Source organism: Lagopus muta, chromosome 6, assembly GCF_023343835.1.
Source record: "Lagopus muta isolate bLagMut1 chromosome 6, bLagMut1 primary, whole genome shotgun sequence".
Lineage (NCBI taxonomy): Eukaryota > Metazoa > Chordata > Aves > Galliformes > Phasianidae > Lagopus > Lagopus muta.
In genome coordinates, this window is record NC_064438.1 from 45,932,286 (window position 1) to 45,947,213 (window position 14,928).

At 40.3% G+C, this 14,928-nt stretch overlaps 1 protein-coding gene and 1 long non-coding RNA gene across 3 annotated transcripts in view; one reads left to right on the forward strand and one right to left on the reverse strand.

Annotated features, from left to right (window-relative positions):
- Positions 1 to 14,928, reverse strand: part of SYNE3 (spectrin repeat containing nuclear envelope family member 3) — a 254,097-nt gene that overhangs the window by 95,248 nt on the left and 143,921 nt on the right. The window lies entirely within an intron of this gene.
- LOC125695481 (uncharacterized) overlaps positions 1 to 14,928 on the forward strand; it is a 145,214-nt gene that overhangs the window by 15,975 nt on the left and 114,311 nt on the right. For both annotated transcript variants that reach the window (XR_007377971.1, XR_007377970.1), the window contains one exon: positions 8,946 to 9,035. This is a non-coding gene — a long non-coding RNA (uncharacterized LOC125695481). The remainder of the gene's footprint in view (positions 1 to 8,945; positions 9,036 to 14,928) is intronic.

The following is a 14,928-nucleotide window of genomic DNA, read 5'->3' on the forward strand; positions in this document are numbered from 1 at the left end:
TGTTTTGAAACGCTTTAAGAAGCATTTCTATGACTACACTTACTGAATTCCATCGCCAACATTTAGTGCACGTAGTAACAGAGCTGTTAGAAAGTCTTTCTTGCTTTCATTGTGTCTTGTGTTTGGTTTTGTATTTAGTCGCAAATCACAGAATGGGTTGCACTGTAAGGGAACGCTGTCCAGTTCCAATCCCCCTACTGTGATCACATTTGCCACCCACAGGTGCCCAAGGCCCTATTCAACCTGGGATGGGGCTCTCATGGCTTCTCTGGGCTGCCTGTGTCAGGGCCCCACCGGTCTCATACAGTAGATAACCAGAAGAAATTCTTTGCTATCTCCTCTCTGCTAGTCTTGAACTGTTACTGTCTTTTCCTATCTCTATATGCTCCTTATCTCCCCTGTTGCTCCCTTTTGGATACTGGAAGGCAGCAGTGAAGTCTCCTTGGACCCCTCTCTTCTGCAGGTGAAACAATCTTAACTATGTGTCAACAGTTTACAGGCTGGTTTGGCCCAGTTCCATTACCAGTGGGGAGGAGGGATTTCGCAGAATCTGTGCCTCCAGAAAAAGGGAACTGGGGACCCCAAAATAATTAAAAACAGCGGCACCGATCTGAGGAGAAACAAACTAATTTACTAAATATAGTATTGGAATGCAAGATAACACACTATAATGCAATATAATCAGAATTGAAGTTAATAAATTAAATACAACAAGAGAGAGGATGTCCAAAAGGTGGATAGGCTTCACCACAAAACTGAGGTGAGATGTGCAGTTCAGTTGGGCATCAGGGAGATGGGAGGAGAGCCGATGACAAGCAGATGAGAAAGAGCCCATCAGGTGACCTTGCCAGGAGGTACGTCTCCTCTCTGTGACTGCGAAGTCCCCTGGGGAATGTAGTTCTCTTCTGGGCAGGTACCCAGGACTTGAGCATTAACAGTTAAACTCTCAGTGCCCCACATGATGTTATGGTGTGGAATACTGAAAACCAAAAATCACAAAACCATGACTCTATGTCTTCACAGGAGAACAAACGTGAAGTTATTAGAATGCTTAAACAAGACTTTAAAATATCCATGCAACTGACTTGGGTTCTTATTGTGTGCAGATTTTCACTTTAATTGTGGTTGGCAAATTGGCATTTACACATTGAAATGTCCAAGCAGAGGGCAATGTTGTGTTGATGCTGACAGTAACCAGAAGGAAAACCAGATGAGTTCCTCCAAACACACCTGTAAATGCTTGTGCCTGGGTAGGAAAGCCTCACAGGCTACCTGAGCTTTGTTCCCTCATAAATCTGTATTATCTCAGGATGGTTGAAGTGGGAGGGAGACCTCTGGAGGTCACCCAGTCCAACCTGCTTAGGGAGGTCTACTAGAGCACATTGCCCAGAACTGTGTCCAGATGGTTTTAGAGTACCTGCAGGGAAGGAGACTCCACAACCTCTCTGGGCAACCTGTAACAGTTCTTTCTTACTCTTCCAGTCAATTTTTTTTCCCCCTCAATTTGAGAGTGGAACTGTGCATGGTCTGGGTTGTGAGCACAGAGATTGCTCCAGGTCTAAGGGACCCAGAGAAGCACTGCAGAGCTCTGAAGCCCTGTTTGTGTTCCAGGATGCTGGAAGGCCTTGGGGAACTCTCCCTTGCCTTGGTTTCTGAAGCTACAAAATAGGGTTGGTGAACTGTATCTGATGTGTGCTTTTACATTTCATCTACTGATGAAAAATGTGATATGAGATCTGTGGGCAATCATTATTACCAAGGGGAAATAAATTTGCATTGAAATAGGATGGAATGCATACAAGAGAAAGGAGGACTGGGTCTGCATAATGAGATTTTAGCTGGAAACTGTGACTGAAATGGGAAGCATTTGGGGGGTACTCTGTAAGCATCTGTGGCAAAGGCTACACCAGAGCACAGGTAATTTCCTTCTAATTGCGTTTCTTTTGATGTGCAAACTCCTCTTCCTGTTTCATCCACCTGGTGATTTTTGCACAGTTAGCATTATGATACACTGAAAATTATTTTTGTCACTGAAGTAGTTGTTACTGAATGTGCAAAAAGCAGTAACTTCCTTAACGATTTCTATCTCTGAATGTCCAGATTTTTCTTTAGAAAGAGGATGTTCCCTTTCTTCCTGTAGCTTTACTATGGTTTTCCTTCTGTATCAGAAATCTGCTCACAGTGTGACTGCTCAGTGGTTTTCCAGTGTGGCTGCAAGGAGAGAGGTGCTGGTTCAGAACGAAGCACTGCGGGAACTGACTGTCCTGCCACTATCTAATGATTATAGAAGGACTTTCTAATTTCTTTTTTTCTCTCTTGGAAGAGAGAAATCTGGAATCAGAACAGCATTTCTGTGCCTAAGACATGCTACATGTGATGCAGGGGCTGACTCAAGTCCCTGTAGTCAGGAAGCTTTTAGGGTGCACCAGTCAGGGTGATAAAAGGCCTGTGTGCCTCCCACCCACAGGTACATCTGCACCCAGGGAGGTTCATCTGTTCTGGGCTCCCATTATGTTTGCTTGAAAACCTTGCAGTGTTTTGGGCTTCATAGATTAAATATAAGCACCATTTGCAACTGCTTAAATCTGAACTGAACTTGAAATTTATGTTCAGTCCAGTAATGACTGTAGCTGCTGTTAAATTGCTCCATTAACTATAAAGCAAAGTTTAAACTACTGCGTTTCACTTTCATGAAGTGCTTCTAAGCACTAGTAATGTTCCCTTCATCGAGTTCCTGCAACTTTATAGGAAGCTGAAAGCTTTATCCTGAAAAGAAGGAAAGATCTTAAAATTAAAGCCCCTGTGAAACCAATGAAAAGATGAGGTGGAGAGAGAGAAGAAAGGATTAATATTACTAGGAGAGTTGGAAGGAAATGGAGCATCTTGCTACTTTGCCTTTTCCAAATACCTGGTGTGTTCAAAGAGCTCTACTAAGCTGATTGCCTCAAGCACTCATGGAAAAGAGAGCAAGTGCAATTCCAAAAGGCAACTGCTGCTTTGTTCTGATAAAATTTTTCAGTTTATAGTGTGGAGTTAATTACCTGTTTTTTTCTCCCTTTTTTTCTTGTAATATTTCTTCAAGTGGGTTTGTTATCTTTCAGGGTGGTTGCTCCATCCATACAGCAATTGCCAGATGATTACCTCTTTAATGTTTTCACCGAGTACTTTGCTGGTTAACCTCCTTAACTGGAGAGCTGCTTATTGATATTTATGTCTTGTCAGCACAGAGGTTCATTAAGCATTGGTAAATGACATGTTTTCATATCTGCTGACACTAGAAATGCAATATGATCAATTGCAAATTGACTTTAGTGCAGTAATAGAGTGCATTTTACACACTTCAGTGGATCATTCATATAAGCAGAGCTAGAATTGTTATGGCTGTTTATGTCTGCCTAATATCCCAGTATAAATTCTTCCAAGTCAAGGAATTCTCAATGCAAGCAAGGCACATATCCCAGGTCAGCTCCTGATTAGCAGTTTTTAAATGTCAGGAGGGGGGAAGGTGGCAAAAAGGCCCTGGTTGCCAGACTTCTACAAGGAGGAGTCTTTTGTGGGTGGCTGCTTGGCTTCTCTCCCTGACATGGCATCTCTCTGGGTCTCTCTTCACCTCCCTTTTTCCGCCCGGCCTTTCTCCACCAGGAAGGCAGCACAATTGTGCCTACAACTCAGGCTGGGAGTAGTGAGCTCCAACTCCTGTACCAAAGGCCAGCAAAACAGTGACTGTGTCCTCAAAGGGTGCCTTGTGGTTGTGGGTAAGAGTTTTGTTGAATGTCCTGACTTTGAGTAAAAGCCCTCATCAGAAAACACCACTGGGTTCCAATTTAACAGAGCACTATAAAAAGAAAGGTGTGAATGCAGAAAGTAGCCTGGTAACATTCAGTGTTGATTTCCTGTCATCCATAGAGGTAGATCTATTAATTTTTAAATTTTGTGCTACAAATTGTGGCATGTCTGAGATTTCTCACCAGGAACTGACTAAAAGCAGAGAGGATTGACATGCATTAAGTTCATTTTCTGGTGTACTGAGGGAGAAAGTTAATGGTTTGTGTTAGTCTTTTTTTCGAAAGAAAGTAAGAGCTTTCCATTGTTTTAACAGAGAAGATTATGTTATGAAAAGAGTATACAAGGCTCGAAACTTCTTAATGTTCACCTAAAGCAACCTGACTCTTAACTTCAGCTTTGCTTCTGATGGAATACCTGGAATTTACTCTGTATTTTATGCTGCATGTCACTTTTTTTTTTTTTTTTTTTCTATGAAAATGAGCAGGTTGCCTCTTCTGTACAGAGAAGTACGAGCTTCTGATCTAACCTGTTCTGTTGGTGATCTTCTGAAGAAATCTGAGAACTGTAGTCTTCTTGACTATAATCACTCTTACTGAATGTACGGAATGTTCTCTTATTTGCAATTTATCTGCTGCATGTGCCTGCCTGCTCTCTGCAGGTCAAACCCTGTGAAATAGCATTGTTTCAGCACTGTGAAGAACAGAATGGTAAATTAATATTATGGCTCCATAATGAAATAGTTCTCACGTAAGATTCCAATATCTGTATTTTACAGTGATGCAATAGTACTGATTTATCATTGATATCCATAATGCTGAATGAATAGTGATGGACTTCCTAGGAGTGGAGTGATGGGGTTCATGCTGAAGCACAGAGTCAGACAGCTGAAGGCAAATACCATCTCAAGTTTAAGATTATTAGGTTTAGCAGGTGGCAGAGACAGTGATTTCAGTGTGAGTCATAAACAAACTGAATATTCCTGCACCTTGCTTGCCTCTCCATTTTCTTTTTTTTTTTTTTTTTTTAGCTCAGTGGAAGGCTAAATCCTGCCCTGTGGCAAGCTAAAGTGCTCTGACAGCATGGTTTGTGGTCTGTTCATCAGCTTGACATGGAAGATGGCACAGGGAGAGCTGCAGCTAGGGCTGGCTGAACAAAGGTCTTTGCTCTGGAGCACCTCTTAACTCAGTGTCTCCCAGCTGCTTTATTTAACCCAGGATGGTGTAATTCATCAGGATTGTGACTCTCTCCAGTTAGCATTTATGTAAATGGGAGCAAGTTCAAATCAGGTATATGGTCAGCATTACCACCAGCAGATCTGTTCTCCAGCATTGCAGCGCTGGCACCATCACCAACTTCACTGAGGCTTGCTGTATGCAGCCCTCATTTTTTGAGGCTTCATAGCATTGTTATAAAACATCACACTACAGTGCAATTGATTGTGACTGCTTTTTTCTCAAAGATGTTTCAGTTATACTCTGACAATAGGAAACTTCCTGAATAAAAGACAGAAGGAGGGAGAGGTGAGCAGCTTTTCCAGTTGGAGTTGGTGGGACGGCTCTGTCAAGGCCAGATGCTCTCGGAGAGACCACAAATTCAGTATCTGCTGTCTCTGACCATCCGAATAGCAGGGCCCCTGCCAGGCTGTAACATAAGGCTGCAGTTCTGTTCATTACAGCTCCTCTGCCTTTATGAACTGGAATTTGAATTTCAAATCTACATATAGCTACCAGGATGGGGGAGAAGGGGAGAAGTGACCAGAAATACCAAAATGGCTGTTTTTTCATGAAGTATGGAGTTATTGCCTGTCTAGACTGGAGAAAGTTTTTTGTATTCACACTTTAAAAGTTTTAATTAAGTTAAAGGTTTGCACTCGTGCTGTCTAACCGTTCCCTGATTAGTTCTATGAAAACATTCGCCTTGACATTTTGACAACTTTTTTTTCGTTTCATTTAATCTCTCATTTAAAATTGTTTTCATTGTCTGTGGTTTAGCAACTCCCTTGGTCTCTTTACACAAGCGAGGCCCTTTGGAGAGCAGCAGCTCAGTGTGCCCTGCAGCAGCTCCCGACACCACCTTGAACTCTCAGTCCGAGTTGAGATCTTGCCTCAGATACTGTGCCAACTTGCCACCAAGTTTTGCAGGCAGCAATGCAAAACTTGCCTTCAGACTTCCACAACATGCTTGTGGAAACATGCTGATGCCTTCCTAGCTTGCAGCTCGAGGCAGCAGGTGGAGGATGTGGAGTCTTCACTGACTGTGGTGCCCAGGGTATGCTGCTCTTGTACCTCTTGCTACATACACGCATGAGCACTTTGCCTCTCCAAAAGTTGCTCTCAGCTCCAACACTGGGAGCCCTAGACAGTTTCCTATGCTGGGACGAAACTGTAGAGCATGAGGATGCTCTGGTCATTCCATGCGTTGGCTTGCAGTCTGAGTTTGGTGTCACCATAGAAGAGAAATGCCCCAAATCATTGAATCAGTACAAGACTTAACCTCTCACCTTCAGTTTTCTGAAGGTATTTAGGCAGAAACATTTGCAATTGATTTAGGTTATAAGGATGCAGTCAGTGCTGCAGAAGTTGTGCTGGTACCTTTCCACAGCTCAAAACTCAAATAATTCTTGAAAATCTGAGCCTTTGTGTCTTACCAATCTATTTCGGCTCAAGTGGTTTTCTCTGCAGAGCTTTCTGTTTATTGATTCACTGGAGTGCACAAGGTAGTGAGGCCGGGCATTAGGGTGGCAATGGCAGCACTATGATAGACAAGCAGAGAGAGAAACTGTAAATGTGTTTCCAGGGAGCCATGACTCTGCTGGTGTCTGGAGAAAAAACCCTCACTTCTTTATCCTTCTACAACCTGCCTTAGGACTGTGTTATGTCGAAGAATTGCTGTTCCAGTCCTACAGATTGCATGAAACTGGTCTTAGGATTTATTTATTTATTTATTTATTTATTTGGGAAGAGGGGAAGTGAAGGGTCGTGTTCTGTGGGAAAGCAGAGAAAAAGCTGTAATGTTCCTACAGACCAGACCCCCACGGGCAATTGCAAGTCTTGTCACTTCTTCCAAGCACTGTCCAGCACATGAAGGGTTGGGTGGTGAGAATGAACCACTTGGTTTCAGTTTTGGGAAGTCAGAATGGAAGTGAAGGCTCACTCCCTCTGGCCAAAGTTGTCTTTCTATCTTAGCATGAACCAGGAACTGAGAACAGTGGTGAAATTTTACAAGTGAAGGCTATCCAAAAATATAAAAGGTTCTGCCTCGTTTAAGACTGAGGGGAAAAGAAGGTTGGGACTGAATTTTTAATATTGTTTGGGAATCCAGGTCCCTCAGACAGGCAGTGTGCATCCTTGTGATCATGAAGGAGCACTGGGGACAGTGCGTGACCTGGTGTCGCTGGCTCCCTTCTCTCACTGGTGACAATGTGTTTATAGATGGAACACAGCCCTAGTCCTGGGGTGGGGAAAGGCAGTTGGGGACCTGAGGACCAAACAGGCATCAGTTCTGAAAACTTTTCTCTGAATGGCAAATGTCTCTATCTCTTTTTATTTTCTGTCTGTATAAGGTGAGCTGCTGAGGATTAATCAAATAATAGCAAATATGAGGATCTGGTATAGGAATTAGGACTTAAAGAAATCTGATGAAGCGAGTAGCATACAGGGCTTGCTTGAGATGAGCATGACAAAGAAATTGGAGATTAGGGAGATTCCCTTGGGAATCCTCCAACAGAAGTTCTGCCATTGATTTCTTCTCACACTGAGAAAGAAAAAGCCAGGTCAAGAGACTGACAAGCAGTGTGTGCAGGGAAAAATAAGTTGCAGTCAGGCAATAATCCCAAATCAAAAAGAGTTCAGAAGAAGCAGAAGTGCTTAGGCTTGTTTATTTGTAACTGAATTGCATAAGTATGGACGTTATTCTCTGAGGACACAGCTATATTGATATTTCCAACAGTAAGAGCTAGAAGGAAAACAACAGAAGAGAAGAACAGGTTACACCGAGGTATCAATAAATTATTTGCTTTGCCATGCAAAAGAAGCAAAAAACTGTCCATAAACATCTTGATAAATTCTGCAGCACTCTGAAGCACAGCTCTTTTATTTTCTTTTTTAAATTTCTCTGAATGTTGGTGATAGGGATTTACTGCTACCAGTAGCTGTTTATTAATATTATAGAAATTGAATATTTTCTTGTATTAGTTCTTTTTCTCATATTGCCTATATTAAACTGCAAAATTTAGCCAGCAAACTTTCCTTTTCAACATATATATTTTTTTCCATTGATAAGAACATTGACCTTATTTTAAGGGACCTGGATTGGCATTTAAGTTTCTGGTATCCAATTCCTGTTCCTGCCACAAAATTCGTATTTGATCTATTTGAATAGACGACTTAATTTGCTGTGCCTTGTCTGTTTGTGAAAGATGACTTTTGGGAACATTGTCTCCCAAAATTTAATTGTCTTCATTATTAAAATCCATTTTCTAGTTTTCAGAATGGATGTGTTTGCAGCAGAAGCTGCTGTGTAATTCTGTTTTAATAAGAAACACCCTTGTTATGCAGGAAAATGCTTAACCCACTGCTGGGTGTGGAGCACCCTGACTGCGTTACTCCACCCCACACCCCCCAGCCCCTCTGCCTCTTGCAGGTGTAAGAATAATGTAGAAGGATTTGGGTTGGATGGGGCATTTAAGATCATATAGTTGCAACCGCCCTGCTATAGGCAGGGGCGCTTCCCTCTACACCAGGCTGCTCAAAGCCTCATTCAGCCTGGGTTTGAGTGCTTCCAGGGAGGGGGTACCCACAGCCTCTCTGGGCAACCTGTTGCAGTGTCTCACATCCTTCACAGTAAGAATTTAACTGATTAACTGTTTTTTAATTACAAAAGATAATGGCAATAAGCATGTGCAGCCTTCCTTTGTGCAAAATTGTTTCTGTAGAAGGTGTTCTGTTATGATTGCTGCTCATATTAATGCTATGTGTTATTCCCTGAAGGTATTATAAGGACAGGGCTTTCATGTAAGCTATTCCCTTCTTGCTGTGCATGGATTTTACTTAACTATTGCAAATAAAATATATTTACGCTCCTTGTTCTTGAACAGATGCGCTTTAGAGTTTGTTTTTAAGCTGTATCCCTCCACTCTGAAGTATTGCATTTCTTTCTAGTGCCAAGGTTGCAGCCGAAAGGTGTCTCTGATGAAGATTTGACTGTGCAACTGAGCAAGCTGCTCATGAAGAGAATTTTAAATGAAACAGGTCAGTGATATTTACATAATTCTGTTCTTCTGACTTAGGGGGCTTTTTTTCTTAATTGTGAGATAGTACAGAGTTCAGTTTCTTAAGTTATTTACAGAAAATCTTTTCTAAAGTTTTCCTGAAGTTGGCAAGAGCAAAGCTGGATCCAAGTGTTCTTTAAGCTTGAACGAAATGTTATGTGGAATATCTTGTCTGATTTTCTGATAACGTTAGAGGTATCTAAGGCTTTTTTTAAATTTTGAAATATTTAAAGCCCACTTGCAAACCGGTTGCTGAATTTTTCTCTAGGTTTTAACATATCTCTGTGCATCTCACCTCCGTTAGAGCAACTAGATCTGGTCTGAGCTGCATGTGCAGATTAACAGGATAGCTTGAGGATGTTGCAATGCTAATAGATTGCAAATACCTGTGAATATCTCAGTGTTTTAAGGAAGCTTTCTGGGCTGGGATTTTGATGCCAGGAGATGCAGACTCATGCATAGTTGAAAAGATGCGTGGTTTCTACTTCAGATGCATTAGTGCCTTTTTTAATCTATGTAGCCATGCAACAAAAGTGGCATTGAAAACATGCATGGTAGAATGATGTGAATGCTGTATTACATTCCTGTTGTTTTCATCTTATTTGTTTTCAATAGTAGGAAAAAAAAATTGCATGTACTTCATGTCCCGTATTAGAACTAGGTCTGATGGATTCCCATGGGAGTTAGTATCAGGCCTATATGTGTGTGAGGACAAACCATGTTTTAGACCCATCGGAGTTAGTGGAATTGAGATAAGATGTATGTGTGTGCATATATATACATATTTTAACCTCGCTTTAAAGTCTCTGGCATAAAAAATGTTAGTTTCAAGAAAATGAGAATTTAATCAGCTTATTGATTAATGCCTTGCAAGTGAAATTTCTTTCTCTTGGTGTTCTTTTTCAGGAGTACATTATTACTATTACTCTCATTTATAACCAGATTAATTTTAAGTGCTTAAAGAAAGGTGTATGTTTATACTTAAGAACCAATAAACAACAAACAAATCCAAAACATGAGATAGGGCTCTGCCTTCTGGATTCTGCTGGGTTCCCAAGTGTCTAGTGCCAGCATATATAACTGCAGGATCCTACTTTCTGATCAAAACGAGCATAAAACAGAACTTTGCCCTCAAATAAGAGTGCTATTCCCCTGTAGCAGTACCTTATAGGAATTAATCTGCTAGGCCCTCTTCTCACCCCATCAGCTCTTTCTTCTCCCTCTAACGGATGAAGTTCAGAAGAGCTGATCCTAAATATCAGTTGCAAATACAAATGGTTAGGTTTTTTTGTGAGTGTGTGTGTGTGTGTGCGCGTCTTCCTTTTTTCCAGAAACTTCTCCTCACAGAGTCAAAACTGAGGCCAAATTCTCTATGTAAAAAGAAGCTATCCAAAGTCTTGGGCCACTGCTTATCTTGCTTCCAGGCCAAGCCATTTTTTGCTATTGAATTATTTACTTAGGATGAGAGTCATCTATAATTATCACAGAAGCATTAGAATCCAACAGGACTTTGAATACATATTTAAAATGTTTACTAGTGTGTGAGCATATTCATTTAATGCCTTGAGAGACTTAGCTTTTCATTACAACTCCACATGAGGTTTACCCTCACTGGTTTTAACTTTCCAGACTGTAAGATGCTTGTCTCGGCTTTTTATTCTGTCTGTTCTTTTGTTTTGTGCTTCAGGACTTGGCAATGAGATGTACGATTCCCTTATGTGTACATACTGTGTGTAGTGTTTCAGGTTCTAATTTACACAAGAGACCATGGACTTTCCACGAAAGACTATGATTTGACGTATGCAGTGGCATTGTGTGATGTTTGTTGTTAGCTTTTGCCCTGTTTCTTTTCTCATTTGTGTGGATTGTACCTTACTATGCATGAAAAGCATTTAATAGCATTGTGCTGGATGTCTTGCTCATTAAATCCCTTTCGTAATTAAACTGCACTAACATTTCCTTGTAGCTGTTAGATTTTGAAAAGCTTACTTTAAATAATTTTTTTTTTCATTTGTTTTCAGCATTTTGAGGCTTTTTTTTTTTTTTTTTTTTTTTGTAGATTACTTCTCAGAATGAAAGACAATGAAATATTTAGTAAGCTTGCTGGAAAAACTCTGGAGGCAGGATTTATTAATAGTGAAAATTCATTATTGATGCTGTTCTCAATTGGTGGGCATTTTTATTCCTGCTTACTTTTATTTTTTTTATTTTGAAGATGGCTTAGCTGGTGGCTACTCACTGTGAAAAATCGTTCCCAGTCTCCTGAGCTGACAGGTGACTTCACCCTTTGTGTTTGAAAGCTGAACCTCATGACTTGTGCCTATCAACTCAGTCCCACTTACATCAGCTAAGGCAAACAGTTTTGTGTTCTGGCTTTCCACGTGTTTCTCCCAAGACTACTTCAGACTGTTCAAAACTGACTTCTCTTTTGATGGCTGCTCTCTTTGTACCAAAGCTTCACAGATGTATTTCCATCACCTCTGCCCTGACATTGACTTCTATTTCTCCCAATACTGTGGTCTGTGGTCCAGCACTTCCATTGCTCCAAGGCTGCAGCTGGGGATTCTGGGGTGGAAGTAGATGTTTTCTTCTATTTCTCTAGTGATAGAGTTCCATGTACATGCGTTGCTTGGATTTCTAGGTGTTTCTGCATTATGCCTTCTGAATCATTTCCAAGGGTTTTCTAAGCTACTAATCTTAACTTCACATTCTTAACACACACCTAAAGCATATGTGGCTGAAGTGATTGTTTTAGCAATGAAGTGATACAAACCCAGTACTCTGTGATGCTTAGGAGCACAAAGTGCTGCTTTTAAATCTATTTCTCTGGGCTGTGTGGCTCAGGGCATCACACCATGATGTCACAGGGATTAAGATATTCATATGGAACATTCTAGTTTTTGATAAATAACAGTCCTTAAATGCACTGGTGTTCTATTCTTTGCCACCACTGACTATCCTATGTGTTTGATCTTGTTATTTATAAATACTATAAGTAAATTTCATGTGAAAAACTCAATACTCTGAATTTAAAGTGCTTTAAATCAGTGTTCTCAAAACCCCTCCCTCCCAGCGCTCCTTCCAGAATGCAGTCTGAGCAGTCTACTTCTTTATACTCTGCAGAAGGGCAGGGGAGCGAGTGCAGATTTGAAATCTACATATATCTTCTGGAAAATTGAAGCAGCACAGCATATATACTATTGCAGTGTCCCTGCTCTCTTTTTTTGCTTCTTCCTGTCCCTCTCTTTAATACTCAATGCTTCTTCATCCCAGCAAGGAGCACAGGACCCCTTTAGAAAACCTAGAAATCACATCCTTTTGGGCTCTGAGATGTACTCTAATGAAATTTCCTCATTAGCCCAGACTTTTCCATCCTGGGTGAGCCGGTATTATGTACCTGACAACTACAGACATTAAGACACAACCCACTGAGCAGAGAGATTGGAGTTCTGGTGCAGATAGTTATTGTGCCTTGCTGTCCAGCTTGGTGTGGGAAATTGCTTGTTAAAACAAGTTGTTCTCATATGCACCTGAATGGATAATGGATTTTAAGCAAAACTACAGTTAACCTGTTTGAGAAAGCACTTGTTGTACTAGTGGAACTTGTATTCTAGGTCCTTAATTTGTACTAATGTTTGCTAACTTTAAATCATTGCACCTCTGAAAACCTTATGGCTGATTCAACTCTGGAGGTCACTGCCCTCCTCCTATGCTTTGGGCAGGGAATGAGCCATCCCTTAGTAATTTCTTCTGAAATTGCAAAAGACCAAAATCTATTTCTCATTAAATTCTAGATCTGCTCTGACCTATTTTCTCATTTTATATTTAATAAGAAGTTTATAGAAAATAGACCTTTTCAGCTGTAGTAACCATACTGGTATAATGTTTTAGCCTTCCCATGAAATGCTGCTGCTCCTCATTTGGTAGTGGCTCTTGCTGCAGCAAGTCTCATTCCCTGTGCAAATAGCTCAAAAATATTTTCATACCAAATGTGCACAAAATTACAAAGAGTTTAGTTAAATTCACACTAAGACGTTCCTGCAGCGTTTCTGGACATAACTCATTGGCAAGCTCAGCTGGCACTTGGAGCCCAGAGAGCTCCTTCCACCCACGTCTGTGCTTCAGCTGGAGCATCGAGGAGCCAGCACTGTATAGCGGCTATCTCTGCTTGTTGAGCTGACATGAGGCAAGCTATTATCATATAAATGAGATAAGGTCTCCGATAACTGCGGGTTGAAAGTAAAACTGAACCAGATTGCTCATGGCTGGAAATTTTAAGTGTACCTTTCTGTCTTGAATTTTTTTTCTTTAAAGTCTGTATACTTTTTCATTCCATGCATTAGCCTACTCTCTAACCGATATAAAGAGCCCTTATGCTTTCCATTAGGCTAGCAGTTGTGAATCCATTTTTAAGGCTAGGACTTTATTTTGTTTTCCCCCTGTTGGCTATTATGAAATCGGGATGCAAAAGTAATAAAACTGAGAATAAATTTGCTTTGAAGAAAACATGGATGTCGATCAATGTTACAATACAGCACAATTTCTTCATCTAATTTTTAGAGAGTTTAGGAGGCTCTCCTGGGGCTGAACTCCTCCTTTGGGGATTAAGAGCTAACCTGTGTTCTTCTCGTGAATGATCATGTACTTATCTGATCATCTTTGTGGCCTTGTTGGTCATGTAGAATCAGTTTATGTATATAGTTGGCTGATCTTTTTTTCTGTAGCCCAGCATTTCCCTTAGAATTAGACAAGTGTTTGTGAGAGTGTCTTGGGCTTCCAGGCTTTGTAGCAGAGGGAGTGAGAAGGAAGTGGTGGTGTTATGTATTGCCTTACATATCTCACCTTGGTTCAACTGTATATGTTTAGTTTCAAGTAATGGCTGCAGCTATTGTTAATATTAGTTGCATATTTAAGGGAGAAAAAAAAATTCTGATAGTAATTACTAAGTTATGGAATATTATTCTGAATAGAATAATATATAGAAGAATATCCTAGAAACTCCTTTTCCTGCCTCACTCAAACCTGTAATAAATACGTGGAATAATACATATGTGATGTATCAAAGGGCCATGGTGTGTTGCATCTATTGGCTCTGCATTACTAAGTATAATTGGCTCTGAGGGTCCTTCTGGAGGCCACTGCTGTTTTATCAGACAAGTGTCTTGGTCTTTAACTTAGCTACTGAAAGTTTTTCCTCTCATTACTTCAAGTGTGATTTTTTTCTAAATAGTGTCTCCTTGGATGGTTTTGAAGACCTCTGCATATTAGTATATTAAAGCTAGAAATGAGTTTATAACCCTTTGATTAAACCAAATGGATAATATAAAACCACAGTGAGAAAAGTTTTTATGCTACATACATAACAACTCCATGCACAGATTTGCCTTTAATATATAAATAACTAAATTAAAGCTCAACTTGAATGCTGCTAAATTCTTGGGATATAATAAAAACTCTTACAAAATATTGCCTCCTTTAAGCAGTATCTTTCTTCATTTACTGTGCTACAGTCCAGTATTTCTGTTTATGGTTGCTACCATTTCACAGTGTCCTTCACTTCAATTTGCCCTCAGCAAGGGAGTTGCTGAAGGGCCGATTTTCCTTTTTGCTTTTTTACTTTTTTTTTTTTTTTTTTTTTTGGTGACTTGACAGAATGGCTAGAGAAATATCAAGCCCAAAGAGAAATGAAAAAGCTACACTTTGATCATCTACATTCCCTACAGTATTATGAACTTTAATATAAGTTTTTAAACTTGAAGAAGAAATTTTTGGAAGGTGGATGAGATACTTCAAAGAAAACTGGCTCCATCTAAAGAATAAGGAATCTGTTCATCTGGAACACAGTGTATCCTCTTGGATATACGGATATCCAG